The sequence below is a fragment of the Malaclemys terrapin genome, chromosome 3 (genome assembly GCF_027887155.1).
Source record: "Malaclemys terrapin pileata isolate rMalTer1 chromosome 3, rMalTer1.hap1, whole genome shotgun sequence".
Lineage (NCBI taxonomy): Eukaryota > Metazoa > Chordata > Testudines > Emydidae > Malaclemys > Malaclemys terrapin.
In genome coordinates this window covers 152,871,900-152,893,861 of record NC_071507.1, presented here as the reverse complement: position 1 = coordinate 152,893,861, position 21,962 = coordinate 152,871,900, and the positions used below count along the sequence as shown (strand labels likewise).

Sequence of the window (21,962 nt, the reverse complement as noted above, 5' to 3'; positions counted from 1 at the left end):
GGGAAATCAGGCACATGCTTAAATGCATTGCTGAACTAGGGCCTTAAAGATAAACACTTTGAGCCTAATTATAACTGCTCCAGCATGGCTTTACTGAAGGAAGAAGAGGGAACAGCGAGTCCTTTACATCTGTAGCACACTAGCACTGTCAGCATCCATTATTTGCACAGCTGGGCAGGGAAACATTGGGGTACTAATGCTGCCAACCCCATGAGTGGCTCCATAAGTGGTGAGAAGGTGAACATGTGCTTTTCCACAGGGGCAGCATTGCACAGGGAGAATGCTTGTGACATCTGTTGTAAAGGTTATCCTCACTACTTAGCATGCCTCCCACCGTGCCCAAAAAGGCAATGCTTACAGCATTGTGTGACAGTAAAGTAAGAACTGTACTCAGCCTCAGGGAATGCTCCTTCTCCTCCCCAGCTTGGAGCATGCTGGTGGAAGACATGTTGATGGAGAAAAGCAAAATTTTTGATAGCTAAAGTATTACTACTGTTTATTTCCATTACAGTAGTACCTGAAGTCCCCAGTTCTGGGATTGCAGTTCCATTGTGTTCTTTTAGAGTGAGTATGTCAGGAGATCAGGTTACAATCAGTCAGATCTAATGGTCAGAGTCCAAATGCCAAAGCCCAAGGTTAAAGCAAAGTCAAAACCAGAGATCAGAGTCAACAGTCAGAACCAAAATCAGAGTCTGAATGCCAGAACTAAGAGTCAAGACCAGGTCAGAGCCAGGAATCAGAGCCAAGGTTCATAATGAAATTACCTGAAGTCAGGGAGAGCAGGAGCAGGGCTGGTTCTGAGGCAGAAGCAAGGCTGGAACAGGACTGGAACAAGGTTGGCTGGCTGCAGGGCAAGGTCTAGACTGGAGTAGTTCAGGAGCAGGGATTGGAGCAAAGCAAACACAAGGAGACAGTAAATCTACAGGTACATGCAATAAACTGCCACTGATCCTCTGCAGCTGCTGGGCTTAAGAGCAAGCCACCTGACTGGTCCAGCTGTATTCACTGACTGTCTGATGACTTGGCAAGCGCAGCTGCAGGCCTTCATTCCTGACAGAGTACAAGTGTTTCTATGAGCATCACTGGAGGCCAGTTTGAGAGCCCCTTTGAAAATGTGTCCTTCAGACTCTGTTTAAAAAACATAACCAGACAAGCTTTGGAAATAGGCTACATCAGTTGCCAGGATGAACATTGCATTGGTGACGTGAGCTGGCTGGAATACCTCAAAAACAAGAAGTGATGAGGAGCCAGGTGTTTCTAGGATGCTCATATTTAATTTTCCCACTGAGTTGTCACTGTGCATCCTAACAAGAACAGCATATTTACTAAAATGCTGGATTTATTTTTATTTGCAGTTTTGAGACATATCCATTCATGGCTCATTGTTTAAGGTTCAGTCATGTGCCCTTGATTTGAGAAAAGGCAGAAGGAATATACCAGGAATATCTATACATTCTGTCACGCATGTCACTGGGCAAACCATCTCCTTCCCCAGAATTTTCAAGGACGTTTTGTCTGATCTTATACATGTGTATTACTTTCTATTCGTCTATTTCAAATTATTCATTAAGTCCTCTATCCTGCAAGGGGAAAATCACCTTCAACTCACCCTAAACTGAGGGCAATCAGCATTTTTCAGGAAGTACTCAGCATCTGTCAAGATGGGGCACTAAATACCAAACACAGCACCTTTCTTTCTGAAACAATCCTAACCAAATGCTAATGATTGACACAGATCAGTCTCTCTCAAGCACATTCTATTCAGGTCCTTCTATTGTGTCCATTGCTGAGTGTCTTGGGTTATATATAGACTTCTTCTAGGCTAAATATGCATTTTACACAATGTTTCTTGTACTGTGTATGAATTTGTGTTTTCCCCCCCTCCATTGCTGTTTATTCCCACCCTGCACTGAGTATTCATCAGAACCTGGAGCAGTCCCCACTTTCTTCCTTCCCCTTTGTTCCTTTTGATGTGTTTGTTTTCCAAGTCATTCTACAGATTATGTGCCCAACAAACATTCCTAGAACTCTTTTGTATATGCAATGGAGAATGAATTAGAGGATCTTAGGCCTTGGCTACACTTGCGAGTTACAGCGCTGTAAAGCCGCCCCCAGCGCTGTAACTCACTCCCTGTCCACACTGGCAAGGCATTTGCAGCGCTGTATCTCCGTGGTTGCAGCGCTGCATGTACTCCATGTCCCTGAGAGGAATAGCGTGTATTGTGCTGCTGCTGCAGCGCTGCGGCGCCAGTGTGGCCGCCCAATGCGCTGTGACTGGCCTCCAGAAGTATTCGGCAGTATCCCACAATGCCTGTTCTAGCCACTCTGGTCATCTGTTCAAACTCTACTGCCCTGGCCTCAGGTAACCATCCATGTGACCCACCCTTTACATTCCCCGGGAATTTTAAAAATCCCCTTCCTGTTTGCTCAGCCCGCCGTGGCGTGGAGTGCTATCAGTGAATCTTTCCAGGTGTCCATGCCTCCACGCCCCAAGCGAGCCCCAGCATGGAGCCATGGTAAGTTGCTGGACCTCATCAGTGTTTGGGGGGAGTAAGCTGTACAGTCCCAGCTGCGCTCCAGCCGTAGGAATTACGATACCTTCGGGAAGGTATCAAAGGACATGATGGAAAGGGGCCATGACCGGGACGCCCTGCAGTGCAGGATTAAAGTGAAGGAGCTGCGGAGTGCCTACCGCAAAGCCCGCGACGCAAACGGCCGCTTGGGTGCTCCCCCCGCGACCTGCCGATTCTACAAAGAGCTGGATGCAATACTTGGGGTTAACCCCACCTCCACTCCGAGCACCACCATGGACACTTCAGAGCCGGGGTGGGGGGAGGAGGAGGAAGAGGAGGAGGAAAACGGGAGTGATAGTGGTGGGCCGGATGGAGACACCCCGGAATCTCTGGAGCCATGCAGCCAGGAGCTCTTCTCGAGTCAGGAGGAAGGTAGCCAGTCGCAGGGGCCGGTACTTGGTGAAGGACAAACAGAAGAGCACGTTCCCGGTAAGCGTTTTTTTTTTCGGGAAGAAATTTTTTTGGTGCAGGCTCTTTGGGAGAGGAGGGTTAGGCATGCATGCCTAGATGCAGAATAGCGCATTGATGTGGTTTATCACATCGCGGTAATCGGCCTCGGTAATCTCCTCAATCATCCAGAACGTGTGCAATGCGCTTGCGCAGGTTTATCGGGAGAGCCACCGTGGTCCTTGTCCCAGCCAGGCTAATATGTCCGTGCCACTGTGCCGCAAGGGGCGGGGGGACCATTGCTGCACACAGGCAAGCTGCATATGGGCCAGGGCGGAAGCCGCATTGCAGTAGAAGACCCTCCCTTGCTTCCCAGGTCACCCTCAGCAGTGAGATATCGTCCAGGATGAACTCCTGTGGAAAACGTTGGGACAGTGTTCAGTGTAGGTGCCCCCTGAAGCTGTTGGCTCTCCCCAAGGCACAGAAACCCAGAGGACAGTGCAGCCCTGAAACAATCAGTCCCCCTTATTCACCATTTTGAGGCTTCCGTGGGATATGTGTGCTCTGTTTCGGACGGGAAAATTATGCAATTGTGTAGACCCTGTGTGTTTTCTACTCCTTAAGTGCGGGGGAAATCATTACTCTGTCTGGTATAAACAATGCTGCCTCTGTTAAATGTTGCATTTTGCCTATACAGCTGCATCAACCTTGAGACCTCAGCCATCCCTCTTATCGCCTGCTCAGAAACTGGAAAGACTCAGGAAGAGACCGCGAAAAAGCAAAGAAGACATGCTGCAAGAAGTGATGTGGCAATCTATTAAAGAGAATGAGAAAGCACAGAACTGGAGGGAGAGAGAAAGCAGGATCCGCCAGGAAAACGCAGTGCACCGGCGGTAAAGCACGGAGCATTGGCAGCAAAGCACGGATCGGCTCATAAGCATCCTGGAGGGCCAAGCAGACGTTATCCAGGAGCTCGTAGCCATGCAGAAGGAGCAATACCGCAAACGCCCCCCCCCCACAGCCCTTGTCCCAAAACTCTTTCCGTTGTGCCCCAGTCGCTTCCAACCCACTTTCCCCAACTTCCGTGTTCTTCACACCACCAGCTGCCTCCAACACCAATATCTTCATCACCCAGCCCTGAAAACCACAACCCTTACCCTCTGCACTCAACCCCCATCACCATGCAGTATAGTTATCCTGTAGTGCAGCACTCACTGCACAGCACACCAGACAGGACATATGCGAATCTGTGATTGTATCGTTCCCCACTCCACCCCCTTGTTTCTTTTCAATAAATAAATTTTTTTTCTTTTCAATAAATGGATTTTTTGGCTTTGAAAACATTCTTTATTATTGCATAAAGTAAAAGTCTCCTTAGCCCAGGAAATAAACAGGCACTGCAAGTCTGCTTGTCTGCTTAGCAAACACTGATTCCTAAAAATTGGAACTACTGCACTTCACTCCCCTGCAGGGCACCAGATATCACTGCTGGTTTTCAGCCTCAAATTGCTCCCTCAAGGCATCCCTAATTCCTGCAGCCCCGGGCTGGGCCCCTGTAATAGCCCTGCTCTCTGGCTGTGCAAATTCAGCCTCCACGTGTTGAACCTCGGAGGTCCATGCCTGAGTGAAGCTTTCACCCTTCCTTTCACAAATATTATGGAGGGCACAGCACACGGATATAAACGCAGGGATGCTGTTTTCGGCCAAGTCCAGCTTCCCATACAGAGATCGCCAGCGGCCCTTTAAACGGCCAAAGGCACACTCCACACTCATTTGGCACCGGCTCAGCCTGTAGTTGAACCGTTCCTTGCTGCTGTGTAGGGTTTCATGAGCCACGGCATTAACGGGTAAGCAGGATCTCCAAGGATCACAATGGGCATTTCAACTTCCCCTACCGTGATCTTCTGCTCTGGGAAAAAGTTTCGGCCTGCATCTTCCTGCACAGCTAAGTGTTCCGAAAGATGCGTGCGTCTGTGTTAATGTCAATGAAATGCTCATAGTGATCCACAAGCGACTGGAGAACCATAGAGAAATACCCCTTCCGATTAATGTACTCGGATGTTAGGTGGGGTGGTGCCAGAATAGGAATGTGCGTCCCATCTATCGCCCCTCCACAGTTAGGGAACCCCATTTGTGCAAAGCCATCCACTATGTCCTGCATGTTACCCAGAGTCACGGTTCTTCTGAGTAGGATGTGATTAATGGCCCTGCAAACTTGCATCAACACGATTCCAACGGTCAACTTTCCCACTCCAAACTGGTTTGCAACCGACCAGTAGCTGTCTGGAGTTGCCAGCTTCCAGATTGCAATAGTCACCTGCTTCTCCACTGGCAGGGCAGCTCTCAATCTCGTGTCCTTGCGCCACAGGGTGGGGGCGAGTTCCTCACACAGTCCCATGAAAGTGGCTTTTCTCATCCGAAAGTTCTGCAGCCACTGCTCGTCATCCCAGACTTCCATGATGATGTGATCCCACCACTCGGTGCTTGTTTCCCGAGCTCCCGGTGCTGAGCATGTCCGTGAATGCCACAAGCAATTTCGTGTCGTATGCTTTATGCGGCTCGATAGCACCGTCGGACTCCTCACTTTCACTGTCACTTTGGATGTTAAGGAATAGTTCGACAGCCAAACGTGACATGCTGGTGAGATACGTCAGCATACGTCTCGGCAGTTTGGGCTACATTTCCCGCAGACAAATCGCGCTGCACAGAAACCATTGAAAGATGGCGCCAAAGGTGGACTGAAACAAAGGGATTTCTGGGATGCGACACGATGCATCACGGGACGTTGGGACAGGACCCAGAATGCCCCGCACTCATGCCCCCTTCCTACAACCCACGGCGCCAGAATGGGAAGAGGTGCTCTGTGGGATAGCTGCCCATAATGCACCGCTCCCAATGGCGCAGCAAATGCTGCAAATGTGGCCACGACAGTGCGCTGGGCAGCTGTCAGTGTGGACAGACTGCAGCGCTTTCCCTACTCATCTGTACAAAGTCAGGTTTAACTCACAGCACTGTACATCTGCAAGTGTAGCCAAGGCCTTAGGGTGTGTCGAAGGACCTAGGCTTACAAACCTTTAATCTGTTTGTTATATTTGCTTCCTCTTGAATTTAAAGGCACTTAAGTGGTGGTTTTGAATGTTTTAAACAATCCAATGGGCTTTCTGGCTAAATAAGTACCCTAGTAATAAGTATCAAGTAGCTGTTTTGGTTATGTGATCTGAATGATTATTGCAAAGACTTGTTTCAATATAACCTTTAAAAGATTAATAATAATAAACAAACAACTAAACTTCACAACATAAAAATAAGCTTCAATGTGAAGACTCCAGGACTTTGAGGAAGTGGAGGAGCTGTCACCTGAAAGCCAAGCTTTCTCTTTTCTATGCAACAGCCTGAGCCAGACCCAGAGGAACAGACAGCTCCTGAAATTCAGATAGATACCACCCTGATAGTCCTGGGGAAGGGACTTCTGCCAGTAAGTATTATGTTTTATATTATAACATCCTACTAGATAAAGTATATGATAGGGTATTAGTTGGGTATCTGTGACTGACCACCACAGGATGACCTGCTCCTTATACACCTACCTATAATGGGGAGGAGGAGGAGTTGTATTATCATGGGGTATTTCAATTTGAGTGACACATACTCAAGGTCTCATGCTGTCAGTACTAAAACATTCTTGGGATTTCTAAATATTATAGAGGGACAACTTCCTAACTCCAAAAGTGTTGCAACAAATCCAGGGGAATTCTATATTAGACCTATTCTTGAGAGATAAAGAAGAACTGATCACAGAATTAAAAATTAATGATAACTTAGATACAAGTGATTATGACTTCATAAGTATGAAGTCATGCACCTGGCTCATGCTATCCCTTCTGCGGGTCACCTAGCCAGGATTCTGCCTCACTTTTTTAGGCCAAGGATTCATCAAGAAGTTAAACATTCCTGACGTTTCTGCTCCGAATGCCAACTCGTAGGACATAAAGGAGTGACAAAAGCCCCTCTGATCCCACTCCCCATTGTAGGCATCTCATTTGAAAAGATCAGGATGGATCTTATTGGGCCATTAGAAAAAAGTGCAGCTGGGAACAAACATGTATTAGTTATAGTTGATTACACTACCTGTTATCCCAAGTCAATCCCACTATGTGCCCCACTATTGCAACGGAACTGCTAAAAGTCTTTGCCAGAGAATAGGTACCTAAGGCACCAATTTTATGTCTTGGCTACTGAAGGAGGTGTGTAATCTACTAAAAATAAAGACTTTACATACGTCTGTCTGTCATCTGCAAACAGATGGTCTGCTTGAATGATTTAACCAGACCCTGAAAAGGATGTTAAAAAAGTTTACTGCTGAGGACCGCTGTCACTGGGATCAGTTATTTGCAATTTGAGAAGTTTCCCAATCAGCTACTGGATTCTCTCCATTTGAACTCTTATATGGGAGACAACCCCGGGGAATTTTTGGACTTGATCCATGAGATCTGGGAAGAACAGGTTCCTAGGATGGAGAATGTTATACCGTACCTGTCAAGGATGTATCCCCACTTTGAACTTTAGGGTACAAATGTAGGGGCCTGCATGAAAACTTCTAAGCTTAACTACCAGCTTAGCTCTGGTCCCGCTGCCACCATTCCCTCCCTGGGAAGCCTTGAGAAACCTTTCACCAATTCCCTGGTGAATACAGATCCAAACCCCTTGGATCTTAAAACAAGGAGAAATTAACCATTCCCCTCCTTCCTCCCACCAACTCCTGGTGAATTACAGATCCAACCCCCTTGGATCTAAAACAAGGAAAAATCAATCAGGTTCTTAAAAAGAAGGCTTTTAATTAAAGAAAAAGGTAAAAATCATCTCTGGAAAATCAGTATGGAAATTAACCTTACAGGGTAATCAAACTTAAAGAGCTCAGAGGACTCCCCTCTAGTCTTAGGTTCAAAGTACAGCAAACAAAGATAAACACTCTAGTAAAAGGTACATTGACAAGTTGAGAAAACAAAGGAAAACTAACACGCCTTGCCTGGCTATTTACTTACAAGTTTGAAGTAGGAGAGACTTGTTTAGAAAGATGTGGAGAACCTAGATTGATGTCTGGTCCCTCTCAGTCCCGAGAACGAACGCACTCCCAAACAAAGAACACAAACAAAAGCCTTCCCCCCCTCAAGATTTGAAAGTATCTTGTCCCCTTATTGGTCCTTTGGGTCAGATGCCAGCCAGGTTACCTGAGCTTCTTAACCCTTTACAGGGAAAAGGATTTTGGAGTCTCTGGCCAGGAGGGATTTTATAGTACTGTACACAGGACAGCTGTTACCCTTCCCTTTATAGTTATGACAGTACCTATTGAAACAAAGCATTGCCTGCCCTACAACAACTGGCCAGCAAGCCGCGGCTGGCAGTTCAACCCAATCTGCGGCCGAAACCAAAAGAAAAATTTGAGAAAACTTACCATTGGTGTATGGAATGTTTGTACCCTCATGGATCAAGAAGCTGTTGCAAGACCTGAGAGAAGGACAGCCCTCATTGCTCGAGAACATGTCCGTTATAACATCGATATAGCAGCATTAAGTGAAACAAGATTGCCTGGGGAAGGTTTCTTGAGTGAACCAGGAGGTGGTTACACCTTCTTCTGGAAGGGTAAGACTGAGACAGAGGACAGAATACACGGAGTTGGTCTGGCAATAAAAACCTTATTGATGCATCAACTCCCAGACCTTCCAGTGTGTATCAATGAAAGATTGCTGAAGCTATGCTTCCCACTAAATGCCAAATGTCATATTACCATCATCAGTGCATATGCACCCACTTTAACATGATCTGACAGCTCAAAGGAACAATTCTATGAAGATCTCAACTGACTGATCAAGGCCACACCTGTAACAGATAAACTACTCCTACTTGGAGATTTCAATGCCCGAGTCGGGGCTGACAGCGAGAACTGGAAAGGAGTAATCGGGCCACATGGTGTAGGCAAAATGAACAGTAATGGACTACTTCTTTTGAGTCTTTGTTCTGAAAATGACCTGACCATTACGAACACTCTGTTCCGACAAGCGGACAAATACAAAACGATGTGGATGCACCCTAGGTCCAAACAGTGGCATCTGATAGATTATGCCATTGTTAGAAGGCGAGACATTTGAGACGTACTGATTACCAGAGTAATGGGAGGCGCAGAGTGCTGGACAGATCACAGATTAGTCAGGACGTCTCTTCAACTCTACATCGTTCCTTCTCGGCACAAACACCCTGAGCATGTGTGACCTGCTTTCAATATAGCCAAACTGAAGGATGCTCAATGTTTCAACAAATTCCAGAAGAGTCTTGATGACAAACTGACATCCCACGGACAACTGATCGGTACTGTAACCGAAAAGTGGGACCAGTTCAAGCAGATAGTGACTGACACAGCAATAACATCTCTTGGACCAAAGAAAAGAACACATCAGGATTGGTTTGATGAGAACCAAGAAGAAATATGCTCAGCATTGGAAGTAAAGAGAAAAGCCTTTATCGAATGGCAGAATGACTCCTCCTCAGTCTCTAAACGGGACCATTTCAAGTACCTTCAGAGCAAAACACAGAAAGACTTCCGTCAGATACAAGACAACTGGTGGGAGAGCAAAGCCAAAGAAATTGAGCACTATGCTGAGACCCACAACTTAAAGATGTTCTTTAGTGCTATTAAGACTGTCTATGGACCCTTTAAACCAAGGACCACCCCATTGCTCTCATTAGACAACACAATGCTAATTAAAGATAAAGAAGGCATCAACGAAAGATGGCGAGAACACTTTAGCAACCTTCTCAATAGACCATCAACCGTGAATAATAATGTCCTTAATGAAATTCCACAACAACCTGCTTGGACAGATCTTGACTTTCCGCCCACTATAGATGAGATTAAGAAAGCTGTTAGCCAGATGAGTTCAGGGAAAGCTCTTGGAAAAGATGGGATACCAGCAGAGATATATAAAGCAGCAGGTCCAGCAGCACTAGCAGCGTTCCACAGAGTGATCATCAACATCTGGGAGGATGAAAACATACCACAGGACCTTCGCGATGCTACTATTGTCTCTCTTTTCAAGAACAAAGACAGCAAAGCAGAATGTGGAAACTATAGAAGCATATCCCTCCTCTGTGTTGGAGGAAAGATCATCAACCGCATCATCTTGTACCGCCTAATAGCCAGTATTTCCGAGGCAAAGCTACCTGAAAGTCAATGTGGTTTTCGACCTGGCCGGAGCACGGTCGACATGGTGTTTTCTGTCAGACAAATACAAGAGAAGTGCATTGAACAGAACATGCACCTGTATGCTGTCTTCATAGATCTGACAAAGGCGTTTGTTACCGTCAACAGGGAAGCCCTTTGGACCATTCTAACACAACTTGGCTGCCCAAGAAAATCTGTCCAGATTATACGCCTTTTTCATGACAGCATGACAGGCGAAGTATTGTCTGATGAAACCGCATCAGCCCCATTTAACATCACCAATGGCGTGAAACAAGGATGTGGTCTCACTCCTGTCCTATTTAACTTGTTCTTCGCATGTGTCCTTAACCATGCACTGGAAGATCTGGACTGAGGTATATACTTGAAATATCGGCATGATGGTTCACTTTTTGACCTCCGTCGCCTGAATGCAAAGACTAAGACAGTGCAGAAACTCCTTCTTGAGGCACTCTTTGCTGACGACTGTGCCCTCATGGCTCACACTGAAAATGATCTTCAGCACATTGTCAACAAGTTTGCTGAGGCCTCGCAACTTTTTGGACTAACTATCAGCCTCGGAAAGACAGAAGTTCTCCATCAACCTGCACCTGGATCAAATGCTTCTGTCCCGAGTATCTCCATTGATGGCACTCAGCTGAAAGTAGTGGAGAACTTTAAGTATCTGGGTAGTGTCATATCCAGTGATGGATCACTGGATAATGAGATCAATGCATGAATATCCAAAGCAAGCCAGACACTTGGCTGTCTGCGTGTCAAAGTTTTAAATCACCACAAGATCCAGATGTCAACAAAACTGCTTGTGTACAGAGCTGTTGTTCTTTCATCTCTTTTGTACGTGTGCGAAACATGGACACTATATAGGCATCACATCAAGCAGCTCGAAGCATTTCACATGCGCTGCCTCTGCAACATCATGAAGATCCGCTGGCAAGACAAAGTGCCCAATCTCGAGGTCCTCGAGAGAGGCCAGATGACAAGCATCGAAATGATGAACATGAAGTCACAGCAACGTTGGACCGGTCATGTCAGCCGCATGGATGCCAACAGAATCCCCCGCCAGCTTCTGTATGGTGAGCTCTCCCAGGGCATCCGGCATATAGGTCATCCACGGAAACTTTACAAGGACACCATCAAAGCCAATCTGCAGTACAGCAGTATCAAACCTAGGGACATTGAGGATGCCGCCAGAGACAGAACACAGTGGCGTGCAACAATCAGAAATACCTGCATCGCCTTTGAGGAAGACCGCTGCCGGCATCTACAAGAGGCATGCGAATGATGTCACAGAGCATCAGCAGCGCACAATCCACTGACCGTGAACTTCCCATGCACCATCTGCAGCAAAATGTGCACCTCTAGAATTGGTTTGTACAGTCACCAGAGGGCACACCATAAGACCAACAACTGATGATCTGCACAGATTTGTCATCATCGGATTCGATGGACTACCAAGACCTACTGAAACTCTTGGAGAGGCTTGAAACCCTAGGACCTTGGCCAAAAAAAATCTCCTCAGTGTCAACAGGTTTAGCAGAGAGTCTATCACAAAGTGTTACGTATGCACATATTTAAGCCAGGTGATCAGGTGGTACTTGTATTCCTTAGTGCAGAAGCCGAGTTACTTGCTAAATGGTGTGGGGCATACAAAATAGTCTGCCAAGTCTGCCAGTTAATTATGAAATCAGGCAGCCTGACAAGAGGAAGCTAATCCAGATATACCATATTAAACTTCTGAAGCCATGGAAGGAGCGGGAGAGCTTATTTATTGCTTCTCATTCCCTTAAGCCAGAGCTAGGGCAAAAGTGCATATCTCACCAAACCCAGACCTTTTACAGATTGGAGAAGCCTAGTAAAAGCTTTCTTGATGGAGTTTGTCTCCCAGCTGGGGCAGACTCATCTCATACAACACCATATTCATTCAGATCCTGGGAAACTCATCTGCGAGAATCCATGGCCACTCCCCCGCCCCAAATGCAGGAGACTATGAAGCAAGAGGTACGTGCAATGTTGGAACAAGGGGTCGTTGAAGAATCTACAGTGATTAGTGAAGTCAGTTCTATTTGTCCTAAAGCAGGATGGCACTATCCAGTTTTGCATAGACTTTAGAAAGGTCAATACTAGCTCCAGATTTGATGCTTATCCCATGCCCCAAGTGGACAAACCACTAGACTGACTGGATGAGGCCCGATATATCACCACATTAGACCTAACCAAGGAATGCTGGCAGATCCCACTCAGACTGGACTCATGGGAGAAAACCATCTTTGCCACACTGTTTGGCCTCTATCATTTTAGGACTATGCCCTTTGGCCTCCACAGTGCCCCAGCAATGTTCCAGTGGCTCATGTATCAAGTTCTTCAATCACATGGCTCAGATGCAGCAACCTAGTTAGATGATGTGGCCATCTGCAGCTGAGACTGGGAGGAACATCTAGCACAAATTGCCTCTGTATTTCATTCCCTATGGGAGGCTCGGCTTACTGCAAAACCAGCAAAATGTGAGATTGGGAAAGAAGAGACCACCTAGTTGGTTTATACTTTGTGGAAGGCCAAGTCCAGTCCCTCATGGATGAAGTCCAGGCCCTCTGAGCATGCCCTACCCCAACCATGGAGAAATAATCCAAAGATTTTTGGGGCTCGCAAGTTACTACCAGGATTTTTGTGCTGGGGTTTCTGATGATAGCAGCCATGTTCACAGATCTAATTAAGGACAGTAGCCCCAAGAAGATTCACTGGTACAAGGCCAGTGAAAAGGCCTTTCCAAAGTTGAAAGGCTACCTGTACAATGAGCCTGTCCTGTTCAGTTCTGACTTCTCAAAAGAGTTAGTTTTGCAAACTGATGTCTCAGAAGTGAGACTAGGCACAGTGTTGTCCCAGGGAGCAAATGGAGAGGAACACCGTGTATTCTATTTGAACTTCAAACTGTTCCCTTTGGAGCAGGCATATTCCATGATAGAAAAGGAAAGACTGTCCATTAAATGTGCCATGGACTCGCTGCAATATTGCCACCTCAGAAATCCATTCAAGCTTGTCACTGATTATGCCCCCTTAAGGTGGTTAAATGTCATGAAAGACAGAACCCCACTGGGCTTATGCGCTGAAACCTGTCTCTCCAGCCTTACGCCTTCCAAATTCATCATGGAGCAGGAAAAGCACTCACCAACATGCTAGTTTTTTTTCCAGCGGGGGGCATGAGGGAATAATTTGCTGGCCCTAGATCCATGAGTGCCACCTTGATGGGGAGGGTGTGGGGAGGGTGTGTGATAGGATCTATAAACCCCACACTGGACAACAGGGAGTTAAAGAGATGCTCTGGGCTCAGGTAGCTCAGCCCCACCACATCTGCAAGACATGCACAGGCTGGAAGAGGAGCTTAAAACGAGAGCAGAGCAGCTCACTTGTTGGCAGACCAGGGAAGAAAACACACCTTCAGCCCTCAGCTCCCAAGGAAAGGGCTGACTGAAGGCAGGAGCTTCCCAGACAACCACTGTCTCAAGGCCTTCCCCCACTCCCTGAGGGATGGGAGGGCCAAATTCTGATGCACCCTGAGAGGGAAACGTTCTCCTCTATTTCTTATTAACTCCATTTATTTGCATTAATTCCTCTTGCTTTTTGTTCAAGGGAAGAGACTTTAAAGTCACCTGGCTGAAGGACCAAGTCACAGGAAGAGGCAGGTCACCAAGCAGCACAGCAGCTGTTGGCAGGATATACTCAGTAGGGAGAAAGCTGCTACACCATGTATGGCCACAAGGAGGCTCCAGTGGTAAATCAATCTGTTCACAGGCATCTAAGTCCCAAATTTAAATGCCTCAATCTGGGGGTTAGGCACCTAAATCCCACTGTAGGCTCCATTGTGATCCACAAAACTCCTGCCTAACTCTGTGGGCAACTAAACCAAGTTTCTACATTTTCACTGTAAAAGCTCTCTAGGCAGCTAAGTTTCTGCCTTTGGGCATGCACGCTGCTGCTTCTTTCTAGGTGTCCAGATGCCTATCTCTTGCCTAAGCCCCAGGGTGATCCACGAGCTGCTCCATTTTCATCCTTTCTCTCTACCAAAACCAGCTCAGCAGCGCAGTATTAGCTTCCAAAGCCGAAGCTACCCACGTGTTATTCCAGCAGCCTGTATGTATTAACGAGTGCCTGGATTGTGATGCACAGCTGTGTTCCCTCCATGCTGGCTGAGAGCAGTTTGAAAATGGTGCAGACTTGCAAAAGACAGATGAGTCAGGGATCCAAGGTGAGGGATCATGGGAATTTGGTGCTGTGGCCCCCAAGTCCCAGAATTACAGTGGCTTGTAGTATGTGTCCCACAATGAGCTGCAAGAAAAAAATCCCAGCATGAAGAGAGCCCAGGAGTGGGACAGAGCACAACAGGATACCCAGCCAGAATGCTGAGTATTTATTTTTAAAAAGTCCATGCTGTGTTTACGCACTGATTCAGAAGCACTTAGGTAAAGTGGCCAGGTGGTCGCAATTAGTTTGGAATATTTATTCTGTAGTAGTTAGCGTGCACTAACCTAATCTGCAAAAACTTCACCATGTAAACAAGCTGTATCCTGACTGAGCATGCCAATGCCAAATTCAGTGTAGGGTCCACCCTGCAATGGTGGCTAAGGCCTGGTCTACACTACGATTTTAGGTTGAATTTAGCAGCGTTACCTCGATTTAACCCTGCACCCGTCCACACGATGAAGCCCTTTTTTCGACTTAAAGGGCTCTTAAAATAGATTTCTTTACTCCACCTCTGATTAGGGGATTAGTGCTGAAATCGGCCTTGCTGCGTGGAATTTGGGGTAGTGTGGACGCAAGTCGATGGTATTGGTCTCCGGGAGCTATCCCAGAGTGCTCCATTGTGATCGCTCTGGACAGCGCTCTCAATTCAGATGCACTGGCCAGGTAGACAGGAAAAGGCCCACAAACTTTTGAATTTCATTTCCTGTTTGGCCAGCGTTGCGAGCTGATCAGCACAGGTGACCATGCAGAGCTTATCAGCAGAGGTGACCATGGAGTCCCAGAATTGCAAAAGAGCTCCAGCATGGACCGAACGGGAGGTACAGGATCTGATAGCTGTATGGGGAGACGAATCCGTGCTAGCTGAACTCCGTTCCAGTAAATGAAATGCCAAAACATTTGAAAAAATCTCCAAGGGCATGAAGGACAGAGGCTATAACAGGGACTCGCAGCAGTGCCGCGTGAAAATTAAGGAGCTCAGGCAAGGCTACCAAAAAACCAGAGAGGCAAATGGCCGCTCCGGATCACAGCCCCAAACATGCCGCTTCTATGATGAGCTGCATGCCATTCTAGGGGGTGCAACCACCAGTACCCCAATCCTGTGCTTTGACTCCGTCAATGGAGTAGGACGCTTCAGTAGTGTGGACGCAGTTCGCCGAGTTAGTACTTAGAGCATTTTGTGTGGGGACACACACACTTGACTATATAAAAACGATTTTTAAAAAAACGACTTCTATACATTCAACCTAATTTCGTAGTGTAGACATACCCTAAGATCCCACTCCACCCAAATGCCCATGCTCAACCCATCCCCGTATAACCTAAGGCAATGTCATTGTCAGGGATGTAGTAACTCCTATGCGCTGTATGGTCCCAGCAGGCTTGAGCTGGGGGAAAGGGCAGGAGGAACCAGAACTGTAAGTAGCCATGTATGGAGGATAGACAGCTTATTAATATAAGATCCAAACTCCTGATTAACTCTGCACCAGCTCTTTATGCAGTTTTATCCATAAGCAGTGGGCCAGCATCTTTCCTGAATTTACTATCCCCATGTGCAATTAGCATCTGCTGTCATTTGGGACCTATTACCCCAGGATCTATGACCTACATTTTCAAAAGTGACAAATGATTTTAGATGCTTCAATTTTGGTGACACTAACTTGAGACACCTTGAACGGGCCTGATTTCCAGAAAGTGTTAAGTACATACTCTCTGAAAAAAAGGTCCTTTTAAGATATCTCATGTTGGGCACCCAAAAACCGAAACACCCAAATCACTAGTAACTTTTATGTATAATTTCATAGATGGATAGACCCCATGGAGGGGTAACGTTTGTTTTATGTTGAGAAAACGGAGTTGCTTTTGTGTAAACCACAAAATTTCAAAGGCACATTTAAATGCAAACATGGCCTTATCAGTAACATGTGTGATAGACCCAGACCAGTTGGGAACAGCAGAGTAGCAGAAGGGAGATATACTGGCCACTGGATAAGTAGTTTTCTGTTCCCTGAGTGACCAGAGCAAGGGCTGCTCCAGGCTAATAAACCACCTGACTCCAATTAACCTGCTAAGAGTCAGGTGAGGCAGTTAAGCACCTGACTCTAATTAAGTCCCCTCTGATGCTATTAAAGGGCTCACTCCAGTCAAGCCAGGGGGAGCCAGAGGAGAGGAAGTGTGTGAGAGGAACTAGGAGCAAGAGGAGTGCAAGAAGCTGAGAATGAGTAGGTGTACTGCTGGAGGACTGAGAAGTACAAGCATTATCAGACATCAGGAGGAAGGTCTGGTGGTGAGGACAAAGAAGGTGTTGGGAGGAGGCCATGGGGAAGTAGCCCAGGGAGTTGTAGGTGTCGTGCAACTGTACCAGGAAGCACTCTAAACAACTGCAGTCCACAGGGCCCTGGGCTGGAACCCGGAGTAGAGGGTGGGCCTGGGTTCCCCCCATACCTCCCAACTCCTGATCAAACACAGGAGGAATTGACCTGGACTATAGCTTCTACCAGAGGGGAAGGTCTCTGGACTGTTTCCTGACCCACAGGGTGAATCTGTGAAGCGAGCAAATCTGCCAATAAGCGCAGGACCCACCAAGGTAGAGGAGGAACTTTGTCACACATGTCTATTGCCCTTGCTCCTGCAGTATGCTGAGATCCTTAGTTGTATGAACTCTTTAATAAAAAAAAAAAAAGGAATCTTCCATCATTTCCCCTTCCCTTCTTTCCCTCATCAACAATCTCCCCACTCTCCTTTCCTGAACTGTCATCCTCTGTCTTGTCTTGTTTTGTCTTGTATTATTTAGATTGCAAACTCTTTGGAGAAAGGAATGTGCTTTATCTGTGTTGGGAAAACTGTTATGTAAATGTAAGGTGCTATATAAATATTTGACAATACTAATAATGCAAAATGAAGGTGAAGTTTGCACAGTTTAAGTTTTGTAGGTTTTATCACGGATAAGACCTTTTTGTCACTTTGTAGATAACATACACATTCTTTCTATGCTCTGTGGGTTTCTTCCCCTTCCTGAGTCTGTTTTTGATATTGTCATTGAGAGAGACATGTAATGCATCATTTTTTACATTGTATTCTTATGGGGGTCTGGGCTGCATCTGAACCAAACACATCAGTTGAAGTAATTTGTTAGTGTTTTAAAACATTAATAATGAAAAGGATAGAAATATAGAGACACAGGGCTTGCTTCTTATCCCACTCACTCTAGTATAAGTCAGGAATCAATAGAGTTACTCCAGTGTGAAGTGATATCAGAATCAGGCCCATAGGACCTAAATGCCAAAGGATTGTACCTACACACAAATATTGTAAGGGATAATGATAAGGAAAGGAGAAAGATAGCTGAGAGAAAGGAAACAGAAATATGAAATCTCTCTTACAGGGTACATTGCTAGAAGCATACCTAACAAGACTGATGAATTCAAGGCATATCTACTGAGGGAGAGGTACTGTATCATTGACATTACTGAGGCATGACTAAACCAAGGAAACGATGGTGGATTAAAAATACCAAGGTGCCGAGTTTACAGAAAAGATAGACAAGATAAAGTGGAAGGTGGGGTGACATTAATGGTGAAGGACAATATTATGTTTGATGAAAGCAATGATATTACTGCTTTGGCTGATGCAGAAATAACTGACTGGCATTGCAATAAAGTCAAAGATAATAGTAAGATGACTTTTTGTTGGTTATTCCTATAAACTTTGTGTGTCAAATTATAACCTCCCCCACCTTTAACAAATCATTGCTTCATGCTCCTCCAGCCATATTCCGGATCACATAAAATGAAATCAAAGATAACTTTCTTTCTGTCTCACATTAGACTATAACCAGGGAATCGACATCTCCCATTCCTACTAGTGTGCTATTTTCACAGCCTTTTACAAAGGAATCTAGTAGATTAATAGACTCATAGGACAGAGGAGACTGTTAGATCATGTAGTCCAGGGATCAGCAACCTTTGGCACGCGGCCCGCCATGGTAAGGCAGGCCGGGCCAGTTTATCTGCCTCGTCTACTGGTTTGGCCGATTGCAGCTCCCACTGGCCGCAGTTCGCCGCTCCTGGCCAAGGGGGCTGCGGAAAGCGGCGGTCAGCACATCCCTCAGCCCTCACCAATTCCCACAGCCCCCATAGGCCTGGAGCGGTGAACCGCGGCCAGTGGGAGCTGCAATCGGCTGAACCTGCAGACGCGGCAGGTAAACAAAGTGGCCCGGCCTGCTAGGGTACTTACCCTGGTGGGCCACATGCCAAAGGTTGCCGATCCCTGATCTAGTCTGACCTCCTGTATAACACAGGCAATATAATTTCACCCATTACCAACCCAATAACTTGTCTTTGATTAAAGCATATCTTCCAGAAAAGCACCCCATCTTGCTCTAAAGACATCAAGAAATGGAGAATCCACCACTTCCCTTAGTAGTGTGTTCCAATGTATAATCACCCTCACTGTTAAAAATCATGCCTAATTTTAAGTTTGAATGTGTCTGGCGTCAGTTTCCAGCCATTGGTTCTTGTTTTGATTTTTGTTACTACTCATGAAAAATATTGGATTGGCAGCCCTGGGCATAGAATCATAGGACTGGAAGGGACCTCAAGAATCCAGTCTAGTCCAGTCCCCTGCACTCATGGCAGGACTAAGTTTTATCTAGACCATTCCTGATAGGCGTTTGTCCAACCTGGTCTTAAAAATCTCCAATGATGGAGATTCCACAACCTCCCTAGGCAACTTATTCCAGTGCTTAACCACACTGACAGTTAGGAAGTTTTTCCTAATCTCTAACCTAAACCGCCCTTGCTGCAATTTAAGCCCATTGCTACTTGCCCTATCCTCAGAGGTTAAGAAAAACAATTTTTCTCCTTCCTCCTTGTAACATCCTTTTATGTACTTGAAAACTGTTATCATGTCCCCTCTGTATCTTTTCTTTTCCAGACTAAACAAATTAAATTTTTTGATCTTCCCTCACAGATCATGTTTTCTAGATCTTTAATCATTTTTGTCACTCTTCTGTGGACTCTCTCCAATTTGTCCACATCCTTCCTGAAATGTGGCGCCCAGAACTGGACACAATACTCCGGTTGAGTCCTAATCGGTGCAGAGTAGAGCAGAAGAATTACTTCTCATGTCTTGATTACAACACTCCTGCTAATACATCCCAGAATGATGTTCGCTTTTTTACAACAGCGTTACACTGTTGACTCATATTTAGCTTATGGTCCACTATGACCCCCAAATCCCTTTCTGCAGTTCTCCTTCCTAGGCAATAATTTCCCATTTTGTATGTGTGCAACTGATTGTTCCTTCCTAAATGGAATACTTTGCATTTGTCCTTATTGAATTTCATCCTATTTACTTCAGACCATTTCTCCAGTTTGTCCAGATCATTTTGAATTTTAATCCTCCAAAGCACTTGCAATCCCTCCCAGCTTGGTATCATCCACAAACTTTATAAGTGTCCTCTCAATGCCATTATCTAAATCATTGATGAAGATATTGAACAGAACCAGACCTAGAACTGATCCCTGCAGGACCCCACTTGTTATGTCCTTCCAGCATGACTGTGAACCACTGATAACTACTCTCTGGGAACTGTTTTCCAACCAGTTTTGCACCCACTCAAAATAGCTCCATCTAGGTTGCATTTCCCTAATTTGTTTATGAGAAGGTCATGTGAGACAGTATCAAAAGCTTTACTAAAGTCACAATATACCAGTTCTACTGCTTCGCCCCTATCCACAAGACTTGTTACCCTGTCAAAGAAAGCTATCGTGACATGATTTGTTCTCAGGGCCGGCTCCAGGCACCAGCTTAACAAGCAGGTAGTTGGGGCGGCACCTGTGGCAATTTGGGGGCAGCAGGTCCCTCACTCCCTCTAGGAGCGAAGGACCTGCCGCTGAACTGCCACCATCATGGCTTTTTTTTTTTTTTTTTTTGCTTGGGGTGTTAGAAATGCTGGAGCCGGCCCTGTTTGTTCTTGCTGTGACAATTATTTGCTCCATTATCTTTCCGGGTACAGAAGTTAAGCTTGTAAGCATGTAAAGCCTACATTTAAAAAGATATCTAGCAGTGGTGCAAATTTCCTTCAGAGTGGTGAGCAATTTACCACAAACCAAATCAGAGGTGGATTCTTCAGTCTCTTTGCCCGTTCAACCCTAGCCTCTTTGCAGAAACAGCCAATAAAGGTGCCTGCAGTAACTCCTCATTTAACGTCATCCTGCTTAACATTGTTTTAATGTTAGTCCCTGCTCAATTAGGGAACATGCTCATTTAAAGTTGTGCAATGCTCCCTTATAACATTGTTTGGCTACCTGCTTGTAAGATTCTGTGGAAGAGCAGGGACTTTACAAGGGAGCATTGCACAAGTTCAACTTCTCCCCCTCCTTCCCAGCGCTTAGGACTTTCTGGGAGGGAGAGGAGTGGAGACATGGGGCTTCTCCGCTCCCCCCCTCCCTCCCAGCACTTTGTGCTTAGGACTTTCTGGGAGGGAGGGGCAGGAGCAGGGAAACGCCAGGTCTCCACTCCTCCCCCTCCTTCCCAGAAAGATTTGGGGGTGGGGGGAGAGAAGAATGTGGCATGCTCCGGAGAGGAGGTGGAGTGGGGGTGGGCCTGGAGTGGAGCAGGGACAGGAAGAGGCAGGTCTGGAGCATTCCCGGCAAAGTCCAAGCCTGTTCTTCTCCAGGGAAGCTGCCCTGCTGCAGCAAAGGTGCTTCCTAGCATCCTTGCCCACAGCAGGCTGTGTCTGTGTGGGGTAGCCAGGGCGTAAGCATGCGGACTCACTCCCTGCGGCGGCACCTGCTGGTCTCTGTCAGGAATTAGCTCATCCAGCTTCCAGAGCGCCCTCTGCAGGCAGGTGATTCGCCTTACCACTGGCCCCCATGTCCCTCGCAGGACCCTGGTGCCCCTTTCTTGGGGGTGTTGCCCCTCTGGCAGTAATCCCTCAGTCTCAGGGTCTCCCCACCCAGGGGAACCCTCACCCCCTATCCCCACCTTGCCTCAGTGTAAGGCTACTGCCAGTCAGCAACTAGCCCCTATTCCCTGGGGCAGACTGCAGTGTATGTCACCCATCACTGGCAAGTGGGGTTTGGACCTGCTGCCTTCCTCTACCACCCAGTACCTTTTTAGGCCTTAAACCAGGCCTTGCAGCCTGGGGAGTTGCCAGCCAGGAGCTCCCCTGATCCTCTGGCTTTCCCCAGCTCTGCTTCACTCCTCATACCCTTTCTGCTAGGCAGCCAGACCCTGCTTCCTCTCAGACCAGAGAGAGCCTGTGAACTCCTAGCTGCCCTGACCTTTATAGGGCCAGCTGGGTCTGTTTGGGGCGTGTCCTCCAGCTGAGGCTGCCTCCTAATCAGCCCAGCTTTTCTCTGTCCTCTCCTATGGTGGCTTTAAACCCCTCAGGGCAGGAGCAGGTAACCACCCTGCTACACAGGGGCACTTCCCAACCACAGTACAGTACAGTATTGTACAGTATATGCCTTTTGTCTGCCCCCAAAACATTTTCTTGGAACCTAACCCCTGTATTTACATTAAATCTT

The 21,962-nt window shown here is 46.6% G+C and overlaps 2 long non-coding RNA genes across 2 annotated transcripts in view; one reads left to right on the top strand and one right to left on the bottom strand.

The window, feature by feature from the left end:
* LOC128833650 (uncharacterized) overlaps nucleotides 1-21,962 on the top strand; it is a 105,827-nt gene that overhangs the window by 70,676 nt on the left and 13,189 nt on the right. The gene's annotated exons all lie outside the window — the stretch shown is intronic.
* LOC128833648 (uncharacterized) overlaps nucleotides 1-21,962 on the bottom strand; it is a 35,758-nt gene that overhangs the window by 4,631 nt on the left and 9,165 nt on the right. Inside the window, exon 2 of the long non-coding RNA XR_008444309.1 lies at nucleotides 765-863. This is a non-coding gene — a long non-coding RNA (uncharacterized LOC128833648). The remainder of the gene's footprint in view (nucleotides 1-764; nucleotides 864-21,962) is intronic.